This window comes from Helianthus annuus, chromosome 10 (assembly GCF_002127325.2).
Source record: "Helianthus annuus cultivar XRQ/B chromosome 10, HanXRQr2.0-SUNRISE, whole genome shotgun sequence".
Taxonomy (NCBI): Eukaryota; Viridiplantae; Streptophyta; class Magnoliopsida; order Asterales; family Asteraceae; genus Helianthus; species Helianthus annuus.
The window spans coordinates 109,749,862-109,764,179 of record NC_035442.2 but is presented as its reverse complement, the minus strand read 5'-3'; positions in this window follow the sequence as shown (position 1 = coordinate 109,764,179).

Sequence of the window (14,318 nt, the reverse complement as noted above, 5' to 3'; positions counted from 1 at the left end):
GATGAACAGCATGCATATTCTGGTTATCAGATCTATTATAGGATCTGAACTTGTTGTTCTTGAACGAGGATCCTTGCTTTTCTTGCTTTGAGGATCCTGCTAATCTCTCCTGGATCCTCTTGTCATCCTCTAACCGGATGAACCTGAGTGCCCGGGTTCTTACCTCATCTAGGTTCCTGCATGGTGTCATAACAAGATCATCATAGAACAATGAATCCCTAAGCAATCCCATTTTGAAGGCCTCAACAGCCGTTGCTATATCCAGGTTGGGAATGTCTAAGGATTCTTTACTAAATTTGGTAATGTAATCCCTTAATGATTCATTATGACCCTGGGTTATCCTATATAGATCACTAGTTAATCGTTCAATTTTTCTACTACAAGAAAACTGATTATTAAATAGGTTAACTAGATTAGCAAATGAGGTAATAGAGTAGGGGGAAGACTTAGCAGCCATTTAAGAGCAGATCCTATGAGAGTGGATCCGAATCCTTTGCATAGGCATGCTTCCTTTAACCTTTCTGGGATTGGATTGATCTCCATCCTTTCCCTGTATTGTGCTATGTGCTCTTCAGGATCCGTCGAACCATCATACAGCTTCATGGTTGGCACATGGAACCTTTTGGGTATCTCAGCATCACAAATTGGTGGTGCAAAACGAGATATCTTATGGCTTCCATCTGCAATCTCTGGGATAGGTTTGACCACTCCTAGAACACTTGATATCATATCCTTCAACTTTTGCAACTCTCTGGCCATGGCATGGTTGATACCTGTATCCTGCATGAATCCATGGTTAGTGGTAAGAGAATTATTAAGAGTGTTACCTCCCACCGGGTTCAAATTAGGAACACCGGATGTGAACCCATATTGTTGAGACTCCGGAATGATCGAAGGACCAGTAGAAGCAATGGTCTGCATCAGAATAAAATCTCCCTGATGGACATCTGAACTTCCTGTTTGCAAACTTCTCAAGGATCCTGGCATCTGGAAGGATCCTTGAAACTGGGATGATCCTGGAACGAAGGAGGATCCTTGAACCTGGGATGATCCTGGAACAAAGGAGGATCCTTGACCCTGGGATGATCCTGGAACAAAGGAGGATCCTTGAACCTGGGATGATCCTGGAACAAAGGAGGATCCTTGAACTTGAGATGATCCTGGAACAAAGGAGGATCCTTGAACCTGGGATGATCCTGGAACGAAGGAGGATCCTTGAACCTGGGATGATCCTGGAAACGGCCAGAACCCCTGAATCTGCTGCGCTCCTGAGCATTCTCCCGAACTCGTGAAGGATCCCATATGCTGAGGATAGGATCCTGTTGGCTGGGAATATGAGCCTGATGCCTGAGTCACTGTTGTTGATCCGTAGTGCACTCCTTTTGGTCCACCCACATATTGAACATCTGGAACCACCGATGGCTGAGAAGTAATCACCGGAGTATCAAAATTCAAAGATCTGGGCACCAGTGGGGAATGGTCCTCTGCCGTTTTCTTTTGTTTCTTGAGATCTCCGATTTCTTTGAGAATCCTTTCATTGGTCTTATCCTGTTGTTGTATATGATCCTTCATCTGCAAAATCAAAGTAAACATGTCACTAGTAGTAGGAGTGTAAGAAGCAGAAGAAATTGGAGGTTTAGAGAAAATGGGAGTTGGTTTCTTCTCAGCATTTTTCTGAGATCCAGCAGGTGGTGGAGGCAAAGGTGGAATGCCCTGAGATGAATTGACCGCAGACATTGCAGTAGAGGTATTCTTCAATGATGAAGCTATGTACTTGTATGCAATGAACCGTAATGATCACCAACAGAAAAAACTTCTTAGGAATGAAGCACCAATTGCCCCACGGTGGGCGCCAAACTGTTGTGGTAAAAAATCTGATGAGGATAATGCAACCAAACTCTTAGTTATGGGGTATGATGCTTGAAATGAGAAACAATGATAAGGATCACTTCAATGTAAATTGCACAAATGACACAAGGATTTATACGAGGAAAAAGCCCTTGATCAATGAATGATCTCCGGCATAAAAAACCTCGGGTGATGGAAACTACCGATCACCAAGCTCAAATTAATCAATAAATGTTTACAACTTCGGATAGTAACGAGTTAGGTACAAGGATCACTATGGTGACATGTGTAAAAGTGTGTGAAAACTGTTAAGTGTTTGCCGAATGCTTCAAGAGTGCAGTTGTACGAGAGTGTGTGTAGCTGAAAAATGGCTAAGTGTTCTAATTACTAGCTCGTTACCCCTTTAAAAATAGAAGTTAACTATGCTAACAAACTATCCGACTTTTGTGCCATGCTCCCACGTTCTCCATAACGTCCATTTCCAGACAAACGTGTGCGAAATACCCGTGGAATATTCCATAGCAACGTTGCCAAGACTAGGTCAAGCTTGTTACTCCTGCAAAACAATACGAAATTCAAACAAACAATCGTTAGTATGAGGATCCTTAAGGTGATCCATGATCCTGATCCCGAAGCTCTTCTGAGGATCACTATCTGTCACAGAAGTAAGGATCATTGTTAGGATAACAAATAAGGATCACGGGTTGTTAGAAAATCCTCCCCTAACAATATGGACACCCTTTGCTAACCCAAGTGGGCGGGCCACATTTTGCTGGTAGAAACTTGGGTTGGCAATTTTGACAACCTTTAAAAGGGTTTAATGATAAATAAATAAAACTTTAAACTTTTGGCTATCTCTTGTGTTGTCAATTTTATCTTTGAATGTTGTTTTATTTATCTTTATCTGCCAATTTCCATTTTACAACTTTAGGATTTATAAGTTGTTAGGAAAATTATCAAATGTATGTTAAAATCATATTATGTCAAAAGATTATAAACTATATGATCAAGGATCACATATCCTGTTGTCAAAGGATAAGGGTAGTAATAAAGAATAAAAAAAGGCAAATAAGGATCATACCAGATAATCCAAGTTAGGATCCTATATCCTTAACACTTATAAACATGCCAACAAAGGATAAGAACGAGTAGAAAGTTAGGATCCTGGATCCTTAACAGTTTGACTTTGGAAATCGTATAAATGGAAGTTAATTTTATCAACACAACAATGATAATTATATATTACAAGAGGTAAATGGGGATACTTAATCATGAAAACTTGATAAAAGAAAATATATTTATTTAATCTGCAACTGTTAAGAAAGTTCAACAATATACACTATTAATACAATTTCACTTAATCTGCAACTGTTAAGAAAGTTAAACAATATACACTATTAATACAAGAGTAAACTGTCATTTTGGTCCCTGTGGTTTGGCCACTTTTACCGTTTTAGTTCAAATCTCAAACTTTTTAAATCTGGTTCCCTGTGATTTCACTTTTATTGCCATTTTAGTCCAAATTTCAAAACCCCCCTTTTTTATTGTTGCAACCTACCTATTTTGTCTTTTTGTTCGGGGGCAATTTTGTCCATCTGATTTTAATATAACATATTAGTAATTAATAAACTAAATTAATTATATATAATTAATTTATACCCTAATAAATATACATTTACATATAATCATCGCCCCCCCCCCCAAATCATCGCCGACATCTTGCCAAGACATCATCTTCTCCGATGGACGACGATGGGGATGATTTTAGCTGCTGTGTTCGAAAACAAGGCTTTAATTTTGATCCATATGTAAAATACGGTACGTATTTCTCATTGATAAGCTGGATTGTTCTTCCCCTTTTTTTTCTAATTGAACCTTTTTTTTCTTATTCCATAGCAAATCATCCTGAATTATTCACCCTGAAAGTTCACCATGGTGGTGATTTCACTGACGAGGATGATTTTGAATACGGCGGGCGTAAGGTAGACTACGTTGATAATGTGAATTCTGATATGTTTTCATTGATAGTTAAGAAAGATATGTTTTTAGCATTTGGTTATTCAGAAGAGGATGTTGTGGTTTACCATTTTAGGGTTCCAGGGAAAGATTTAATGGTAGATTTAAGGCCTCTAGGCACTGACAGTGATATATTGAGAATGCTTAGCTATGTTGAAACAAACAAAGTGCTAGATGTGTATATTCAACATGTTAGCAGGTTTTCTAAAAAGGATGTTGAAAAAGAACCTGAATATGTAGACCTGAGTGATGAGGAAAGTTATGAGGATAGTGATCAACAGGATGAAGATAGTGAAAGTGATAGTGTTGATGGTAGTTATGAAGGATCCTGTAAAGTACGTACCGTATTTTACATCTGGATCAAAACTGAAGCCTTGTTTTCGAACACAACAGCTAAAATCATCCCCATCATCGTCCATCAGAGAAGATGATGTCTTGGCAAGATGTCAGCGATGATTTGGGGGGAAGATGATTTGGGGGGGTGATGATTTGGGGGAAGATGATTTGGAGGGTGATGATTATCTGTAAATGTATATTTATTAGGGTATAAAGGAATTATATATAACTAATTTAGTTTACTAATTATTAATATGTTATATTAAAATCAGATGGACAAAATTACCCCTGAACAAAAAGACAAAATAGGCAGGTTGCAACAGTAAAAAAAAGGGGGTTTTTGAATTTTGGACTAAAATGGCAATAAAAGTGAAACCATAGGGACCCAGATTTAAAAAGTTTGAGATTTGGACTAGAATTGCAAAAGTGCCCAAACCACAAGGACCAAAATGGCAGTTTACTCTTAATACAATTTCACATGGGTTCATGTTTATTAATCGAAACTTCTGGCTTCAGTTACTCATTTTTTCTAAAATTAGACAAAATAAAAAGCAATAAGTTTTTCTAGAACCACAAGTTGTTACATGCACAATTTTATCCGATAAATACTTTATTTATAGTAAAGTACAATTTCCGTCCCAGGGGTTTACACTCAATCACAATTTCAGCCTTCGTTTGAAAAAGTTGAACAGTTCAGTCCATGTGGTTTTCAGTTTCTCGCAATCAAGTCCCTCCCACTAACTGACCGTTTGTAATTCAGTGAAAAGACTAAAATACCCCCTAACTTTACTTACAGTTTCAATCCCTAGACGTTCTTCTACATAAATTCCCTCCATATTCAAAACAATTCCTCTGATTTCAGGATCGTGCGAGTTTGACGGAGCTTTGGTCCCGAAACGACGTGTTCGGTGATAATAAACGATAAGAAACGAGTAGAAGATAGAATAGAACACCGAGCAGTCACTTATAATCTGGTCTCTTATTGAAAATCCAACGTTACAACACCACGAGACCAGTTGGACATCATTTCCCCTGAGGGACCAAAAGCTTATCCAACACAAGACCCAAGCACCCATATATATAGGCATCAGGGCTTCGTACGAAGCTACCTCTGGCTTCGTACGAACCCAACTTGGTCTTGGAATACGCAGTACAAACCATTAAGTAGTGGCTTTGTACGAAGGCACTGTTACATCACAGCGCCTTGGTTTCGTACTGGATTTTACTCTGTTCTATACAATATTCAACACACACTCTCTCTAGCTATTCCAGAGTGGCAGACGTACAAATAATGCACCAACAGATTCCCCCTCGGCTGCCACTGTCGAATCGTCACAAAACCTTGAGAGCTGTGCTTGAATATTATGCAATTCTCAACTATTTTGCAACTTCAATCAGGCATCTTGAAATCTTCAACAGATTCCCCCTTGATTGATGATCCAGGTTTGTTTTTGACAATGTTGAGCACGTTCCCCCTGAAATTAATCTTCAGGTCTTTGTTTGCACAGTTCATGACTCCTCCTCTGATTTGCTCAACTACAACCTTCACGAACAATCATCAACTTGAAACTAATCAATACAGCATCCTCTGTTTCAGCTTTAACCACATCCGAGCTCAGTTTTTGATATACCTTTCAGCACTACGATCTCGCATTCCGTTTGCTTGATCTGAGAATCTACAAAAACTCAACCGACAATTGATAGAAACTTCAAACACCCCACTGGTTAAATTCAAATCAGTGATTCCCCCTGAAGGTCTGATATCCCGTTTATCGTGATCAATGTTAACGCACCTTCAAGAATGACAGATCTGTGTAAATGGTATACTCCACAATCAACAAATCTTCAACGGATAACGAATCGTCTGATAACGCATTCAGATCTCAGAAACATTCATCCACGATCATATTCACATTCTTCCTCTTTGATGTCGGGTCAAATTATGTCACGTTTTATGCTAGTTTGTGTTGAGTTTTAGTATGTTAACTATATTAATTCATTGTGTATATACTTATTATATTTTTATAGGTGTTCGTGAAGTTTGGAGCTAAAATAGAGAAATATTGAAGATACTTGATCGAGTACTGAATCGAGCTAACCAAGAGTTTAGAATAATAAAGTTGAAAGTCGAAGGGTTGAATTGCAATAAAAGAAAAGGTATTTAAAAATAGCTTATATAACTTAAAGGGCCAAACTTGCATAAATGATGAAAGTTGAATTAATTCAAATCATCACAACAAAATAAGAATCATGAAGACACCAAGTTTTTCTTGAATATATTGACCGAACTACTTGCTGTTGACCAACTAAAGCATTGTGTAGGAGCCCAATTAGGAGTTTTTGATGGTTAAGCTCACTTTGCATTAATGTATCGCTAAACAAGGCCCAAGAGGGGAAATATAAAAAGAAGATATGGACGACAGTTTTGGGGGTCGCAACTTTTAGGAAAAGACAGAATTGATTGGAGGCAGACGACAGATTTGAGAGAAAGGAGGGCACGCACGGAGAAGGCAGTCGCCTTCGGGCGGCTGTGCACGGTTCAGGATATGAGCGTCTAGGTGGATTTCTCCAAGTAAACCGTTCGTAGGGTTTGACACTTTTCTTAGTTTTATTCATTATTGGATTTGTTTTTTTAGACATTGACAACGTTTTATAAACAATTTGATTTGTTGGTTTATTTAAACTATTTGCATGTGTTTTGAGTTCTTGCTTTACAACTTGCTCGGTTGATGACAAAACTTTGTAGCTTGTTGGGTGACATAGTGTAGGTTGACTCACATTAGTAAATAGGGTAATTGAACTGTAAAAGATCTAATGACAAAGACCTATTTTTGATTACCACTTAAATTAACCGACTTTTTAGCACCATGTCTATGTGGTGTCCAATTAATGATTAAATTGAGTTTGGTGTGAACCTAGAATCTGAAACTTGGAGGACGTTACCTTTATCTTTTTGCTTGTGGCTTCTGCCCGGATGAACGATTACTTTGTTTTTCATTAAACTTTGTTCACGGATTCTTTTTAACTGGTAAAGCTTGACCACTTGTGTTGAATTCTTGGTAAACATTTTTTATATTTGAATTATTTGTCGTTTATCAAGCGTATTGGCGATATACTTGCATCGTTAGCGGGTTGGTAAATTGGTGGGTAGTTGATATAAATAAATGGATTATTAGGTTGTATGGTGAATCTTAAAAACTATCCCTAATAATTAATCAAATTCATTAATTCCGAGGCCATGTCTATGTGGTGTTATGAATCTGTAAACGGGTTTTTGTGTTAAACTTTCAATCGGGATTCTGGGTGGGAGTTGCTTTTCTTTAATATATAATAATTCTCTAGTTAAACACTAACCACATATTTCCCATGGATACGATACCCTACTTACGCTATCTACTTAGTTTAATTAGGTTTTTGTTGACTCTGACGACAGTCATCACTCTTCAGTCACAAAGACATATATATGGTCTTCCCCACTAGTTCCGGCAGCAACTTAATCAACAAACATCTTCATTCCTTGGCGGTTAGTTCGAAAAACAATTCATCTGCTTGAAGATTAACCAATCTGACACTTTAGACTATCACACGTCTGTGATATCTTATAAGTATCCACAATACAGTTTGCATCTCCTGATGCTAATCCTGCTGACCGGCTTGACGAAGACTCAGGACTCAAACCCTAAGATCTCAATCTGACCCTGATCTGTAGAGTCTGAACTTCCAATAATCACAAATTCCTAAATCTAGATCCTATACATTTCCAGATAACTCTGATGTTGGAACCACCCGAATATTGTTGCAGTGTCACGAATTTCAAAAATCCTGGAATTTCAACATATGACAGTGAAATTTTATTCCCCTCATTTTTGCAAATTCTAACTTCTCTATCACTGAATTCCCCCTCAAATTTGGCAATCCAGTTCGTTTGACATCTCTAAAAAACTTGACTCTATGAAGAATATAACAATGCTGGCACCGAACGTCAGTTTTTCATCTATGCGGATTTAACAGTTTTGGCCCATAAATAGTCAGACACTCAGAAAGATAACCTTTAGGAACCAGTATCATAACTACCCCACTAATCTTCTGTGATCATCTGTATGATAAAGACCCGGATTGAATTGACAATGAAAACCCAAGTGCTCCCTTCGAACGAGACTAGAACACCTGCCTTCGTACGAGGCTGTGATAATATGACAGTTTATCCTTCCATGCCTTCGTACGAACTCAGGAGAAACTTGACAGATATGTTCCATGTGCCTTCATACGAACTCAGCATATATAACAATACATTACCTGCCTTCGTACGAAGCCATGCCTTCATACGAAGCTTAGCTGATTTCCCAAGAACACTTTTCGAACACTAATTTTGATCCAGAGACTTTAATTCTTTGAATTTTGTGATGATATTTCACAGGATTGTACAGGATCAATTTCGAACAGAATGATGTCTTCAATTTCGAAATTTGTCCGTGAATTCACCTTCAATTTGATATTTTTCTGATTTTTAATGTCAAAACTCACTACACCTCCAAAAATATTGAGCGTAGGTGATACAATCAACTGTTAAATCAATTGAATCGGTACCGTAGCTCTGATACCAATTCCGAAAACAGGATCCAGTGAGTTTGACGGAGCTTTGGTCCCGAAACGACGTGTTCGGTGATAATAAACGATAAGAAACGAGTAGAAGATAGAATAGAACACTGAGAAGTCACTTATAATCTGGTCTCTTATTGAATATCCAACGTTATAACATCACGAGACCAGTTGGATAGCATTTCCCCTCAGGGACCAAAAGCTTATCCAACACAAGACCCAAGCACCCATATATATAGGTATCAGGGCTTCGTACGAAGCTACCTCTGGCTTCGTACGAACCCATCTTGGTCTTGGAATATGCAGTACAAACCATTAAGTAGTAGCTTCATACGAAGCTACTCATGGCTTCGTACGAAGGCACTGTTACATCACAGAACCTTGGTTTCGTACCGGATTTCACTCTATTCTATACAATATTCAACACACACTCTATCTAGCTATTCGCAAAGTGGCAGACGTACGGATAATGCACCAACAATTCCTAATTTAGCAACTAAGCACTGATTAACCTTACTTAACCTGCAATATGAACGTATTAACAACAACAACAATAGCCTGTAATAACAAATTTAACCAAATTGGAAATATTGTTGACATTTTGAACTTCAAATGGGTTTGACTTTGTGAACTTCAAATGGGTTTGACTTCTTGAACTGAACTAGGAAGCTGTGGTTGACCTTTGTTTACTATAATTAATAACAATACTTAGTAAGAACACATTTGTAGCATTTGTTTACTCAATTTCCAAACACCTAACTACAATTGGTACAACATAGTTAAGTTAGTTTTGACCTCTATGTTAGTCAAGCATGTTTGGTCCTCAATTTGACCTCTGTTTGTTGCCTCATGTTTGAACATCAAAAGACCTTTGTTTAGTCAAACATGTTTCAACATCCAAACTCAATTACAGGTAAACGCACTGGTTTTGTTCAATCAAATACATGTTCATTCGAATAGAATGTTATCTACTGTCATATACTTGTTCATTCGAATACATATACTCAGTTAAATGCACAATGAAATGGACATCCAATACAAGTTCATTCAAATGACTAAAACCAGCAGTTGTCAAGAACATGTTCATCCAACCAAAGCACAAACAACTTTCCAAACCAAAGTATGCAATGGTCAAAACAAACACTTTTCCAAATACTAAACCAAAGCTTTCCAAAACTTAACAAACAGCTTTCCAAATAAATATGGTCAAAACTAGCAATATCGTATAAGCATTCAATGGTAGCATCATTCATATGAAAACAACAGTAAGCAGACCTAAGTAAAATCAGTCATTCATCAATATTGATAAAATGTCAAAAATAAGTCATAGAATATTCATATATATCCAAAACATGGTTACCGATGATCACTAATCTCACATACCCAAAACATGACGAACCCAATTAAACTGTTGTACTAACACTGATCATTAACTACTAAAACCCAAAAAGGACCAAACCAAAGTAACCAACAACAGTTATAGTTACGATATTGGATATGCATCATATATGTACAACAAAGGAGCCGGACCATTAACAGGGTTATTTAACTAGGTTGGGTGTAAAGGGCTAAACTTGCAACAAAATACCTAGTAAAGGACACCGCCTGTCAACATTCGCTAAAAAGGACATCGCCTGAAAAGTGGTATAAAGATAAAGGACAAAACTTGTATTTTTTCCTTTTCTTAAAAGGTAAGATGTTTAATAAGTTTCGCTTAACATAGTTAAATGTAGCAAGTTCAATAACATAATAAAACTCAAACACTATATATTCGGGGTGCTAGACGGGTCGTGTTCGTGGGTTGGTTGGTTTAACCAGACCCGAACCCGAAAATTTTAGACAAACTCGAACCCGAAAATCGTGTCATACATATGAACCTGAACACGACCCAAATATTCATGTATTGACCCGGACACGACCTGTTCAACCCGAAAGTTTTTAATTTTTAATTTTTTTTGCAAATTAATATGTTAAAATTAAGATTTATCAAAAACACACACACACACACACATATATATATATATATATATATATATATATATATATATATATATATATATATATATATATATATATATATATATATATATATATATATTTGTGTCAATTTCTCTTTTTAAGTTATGATTTTGCCATAAAATACAGACCCAATTTAACTCATGAAATAAAACATATGGTAAAAAAAATTATAGTATAACATAAATGGGTTAAATGAGTGAACCCGCCAACCCGAATGGGTTGACCCAAACCTGATTTGTTTTGCTAAACAGGTTCACGAGTTCAAGTTGAAACTGACCTGAAGTCGTTTAGACTAAACCTAAACCTGCGAATTTCGTGTTAGGTTCGTGTCGTGTCAGAAATTCACACGTTACTATATACAACTATTATTTTCTTAAACATTTATATGGACATGTTTAATAAGTGCAAAGCAATTAACATAAGAACTTGACCTCCTTTGGAGTTTGCAAATTCGAATCCAAGCCAACACGGGTTTTCGTCCCATCGTGCGTTACGCCAGAGAGTCTTGGCTCTTGTGGCGGCGCAACATTTGTCAAGTGGCAGTGGGCGGTATAGTTTCTCGTGGGAACAAATAGAGGTCCCATAAACCGATGTTATGCCCCTCCGTTGAGAAACCAGGTGGGTTCCAATTCAGAGCCGGCCTCATAGCCATGCTTACGGCTGCCTAGTCTCAAAAGCCCGGTGGGTGGTATCTTGACAGCCGTTCTAAAAAAAGTGGTTATTGACACGTTTAACACGATTAAATGTAACCAGCTTAATAACATCAATGATATGACACATGCGGCAACTAGGCACGATGACAGAACTGCTGGATCTCCAAAACCGATAGGATACTTTGACTGTAATTGACAGTTCCATCTTTGTCGGCCATAGCAAGATGGAAGATGGAAGAAAGAGGTGATTTTACGGTTAGCCATTGGGAAAAAGGATGCAAATCAAGCACCGCAGAACGTGGTTGTGCTACTGTGTGTTAAAATGCCAGGCAGCCAAAGCACTTGTCATGGAAGAGAGGTGACATCTAAACCAAGGTTTGATCGGATGAAATCGATGGCAATGGGCCATAGTCCGGCGAGAAGAGTCGATCTACAAAAGAAACTAAAGTGGTAGAGAGATAGCAGGTGAAAAGAGAGATCCGCTAGTTTAAACAATAAAACTAGAAAATAAAATCTCAAACGACGGCTAATACAAATAAGTACAATGATGCCTAATTGAAAATTCATATGTATGGATGATTATCATGGCTATTAAGAAATTAAAGCAGTAACTTTTTCAAAGCAATAGATCCTTTGAGGATGTGATTCCAACCGAACTAGAGTAATAGAAAAAATAAAACAACTTTTGTGGTTGCAATAAATCCTTCGATGATGTCGGCCAAGGTTGGAACGAAAAACACTTTGTGGAAGTGATCAGAAATTTTGGGCGGCAATAAAATAAATAATGAATCGAGACGTTATTAAAACAAGAGATAGGAAAAAGAAGACAATCAACAAACCAAGAAAAAATGAACGCGAATGGACAGGGCGGCAGTGGCGGCACACCAACCTGTCTAGGGTTTGAACCAAGTGGCGGCTAGGGTTTGTATACGTTTTATGTAATGGGGGTGGCAGAGCTCATGGGAGGGTTCTTTCAGTAAGTTTTGACTCTTTGGTGGGCTATTTCGCTCGGGATCCTTACTTGGAGAGGATCGGATCATCATTTTGGTCATGGTGAATAACAAGAAGAAGATGGTGATCAATAATGGAAATCGAAAAGAGAAGGGAGAGAGAGGATACCTGAATAGTCTCCGGATGAGGATTTAAATGAGAAAATCTTAATCTTAAATGGGAAATATCATCTCTATCTCTACCCTATTTATAATGATGTTTGTTGCAAGTAGTCACTTCGCTGACGTCAGGGATCATAAAGGCTATATTCAACTTGCAACGGCTAGTCCGATTTCGACGAAATATGACTTATCTGATTGACATCCAATTCGTCATATTTAGGGGCAATTGTCAGGGATAGATTTTTAATGATTATGGATCACATATCATTGGCTCATCCTGGATCATTGATCCTCAGTGAATGGTGTCAGAAGACTGAGGATCCCGGATCCTTATTATTATTCTAATCAGCTAACGATTGTTTCCTATATTGTTAGCTTCATTTCGCAGGTATAATACGAGTGGACTTATTCTAACCTAGAATATCGGGGAATATGCTTCTATTCAAGCATGTGCATGAGGCTGGTGACCGTTAGTGATGAACGTGGGTGGCTAGCATGAAGTTTGGATAGTTAGTTGGTTAGGATTAGCTAGATATTTGAACGAGATATTGAGCTTGAATAGATAACAATTTTACACTACACACTCGCATACAATACACTCTCGAAACTGCTCTCATACTCACACTAGAATTCTCTTGTAAGAAGCTTAATATCATCCAAAGTTGTAACCTTTTTTGTGCAATATAGTTGGTGATCGGTAGTTTCCATCACCCGAGGTTTTTTATGCCGGAGATCATTCATGGATCAAGGGCTTTTTCCTCATATGAATCTCTTTGTTCATTGTCATTTACATTTGATATTTGTTCATTCAATTGTTCAACACATTAAGCACTCTACCTCACATTCAAAGTTTGGTTAAATTACCCTTAATCGGATTTTTGACCAAAATAGTATATACAGAGTAAACTGCAGTTTTACACCATGTGGTTGACATTCGATGTTAACTTTACACCATATTTTGAAAATTCTTCATTTTTACACCCCCTTGTTTCCAAATGGCATCAATGTTGGACCCTGCCGTCTGACGACATCATATTTTTGTTTGGTTTAATGTGAAATGATAGTTATAACCTTTCGGTTTTACACCCTATTGTTTCTAATAACTAAGGTTATATATATTTCACTGTTATAAAATGATTCAGGTGGGTTAGATAGAATGATTCATACAACTTATTCAGACGGAGATTTATGGTCAAAACTAGGGTTAGGGTTTTCATGAAAATTAGGGTTTTCATGAAAATTAGGGTTTTCGATAGGATCGTCAGGTGTTAACGATGGTGGTTGCTTTGAAATAGGAGATTCGTGGTTTGACGTAGGGTTGGGGTTGTTGATGGTCGAGTTGAAACGGAGGTTCCTGGTGGCCTTCAACGTGTTCCGGTGGTGGAGGTGACAACAAAAGTGGAGGTTCCTAGTGGTTGTGGTAGCAAGAGTTTTCCAGTGGTTGTGGCAGTGAAAAGTTTTTCCAGTGGTTGTGCCAGGAGAGTTTTCTGGTGGTTGTGGCAGCGAAGAAGGTGAAATTGCGTTTGTGAATTAGTGGTGGTGGTCTAGGTATTCAATTGGTAACGGTAGAAGCAGAGGTTCCTAGTGGCCTTCAAGGTGTTCTGGTGGAGGTAGTTGTTAGAGGTGGGGTGAGTTTTCTGGTGGTTATGGCGGTGAAGAAGGTGAAATTGACGTTTTGAATTGGTGGTGGTGTAGGTATTCACGTGGTAACGATAGTGATGGAACAGAGGGCTGA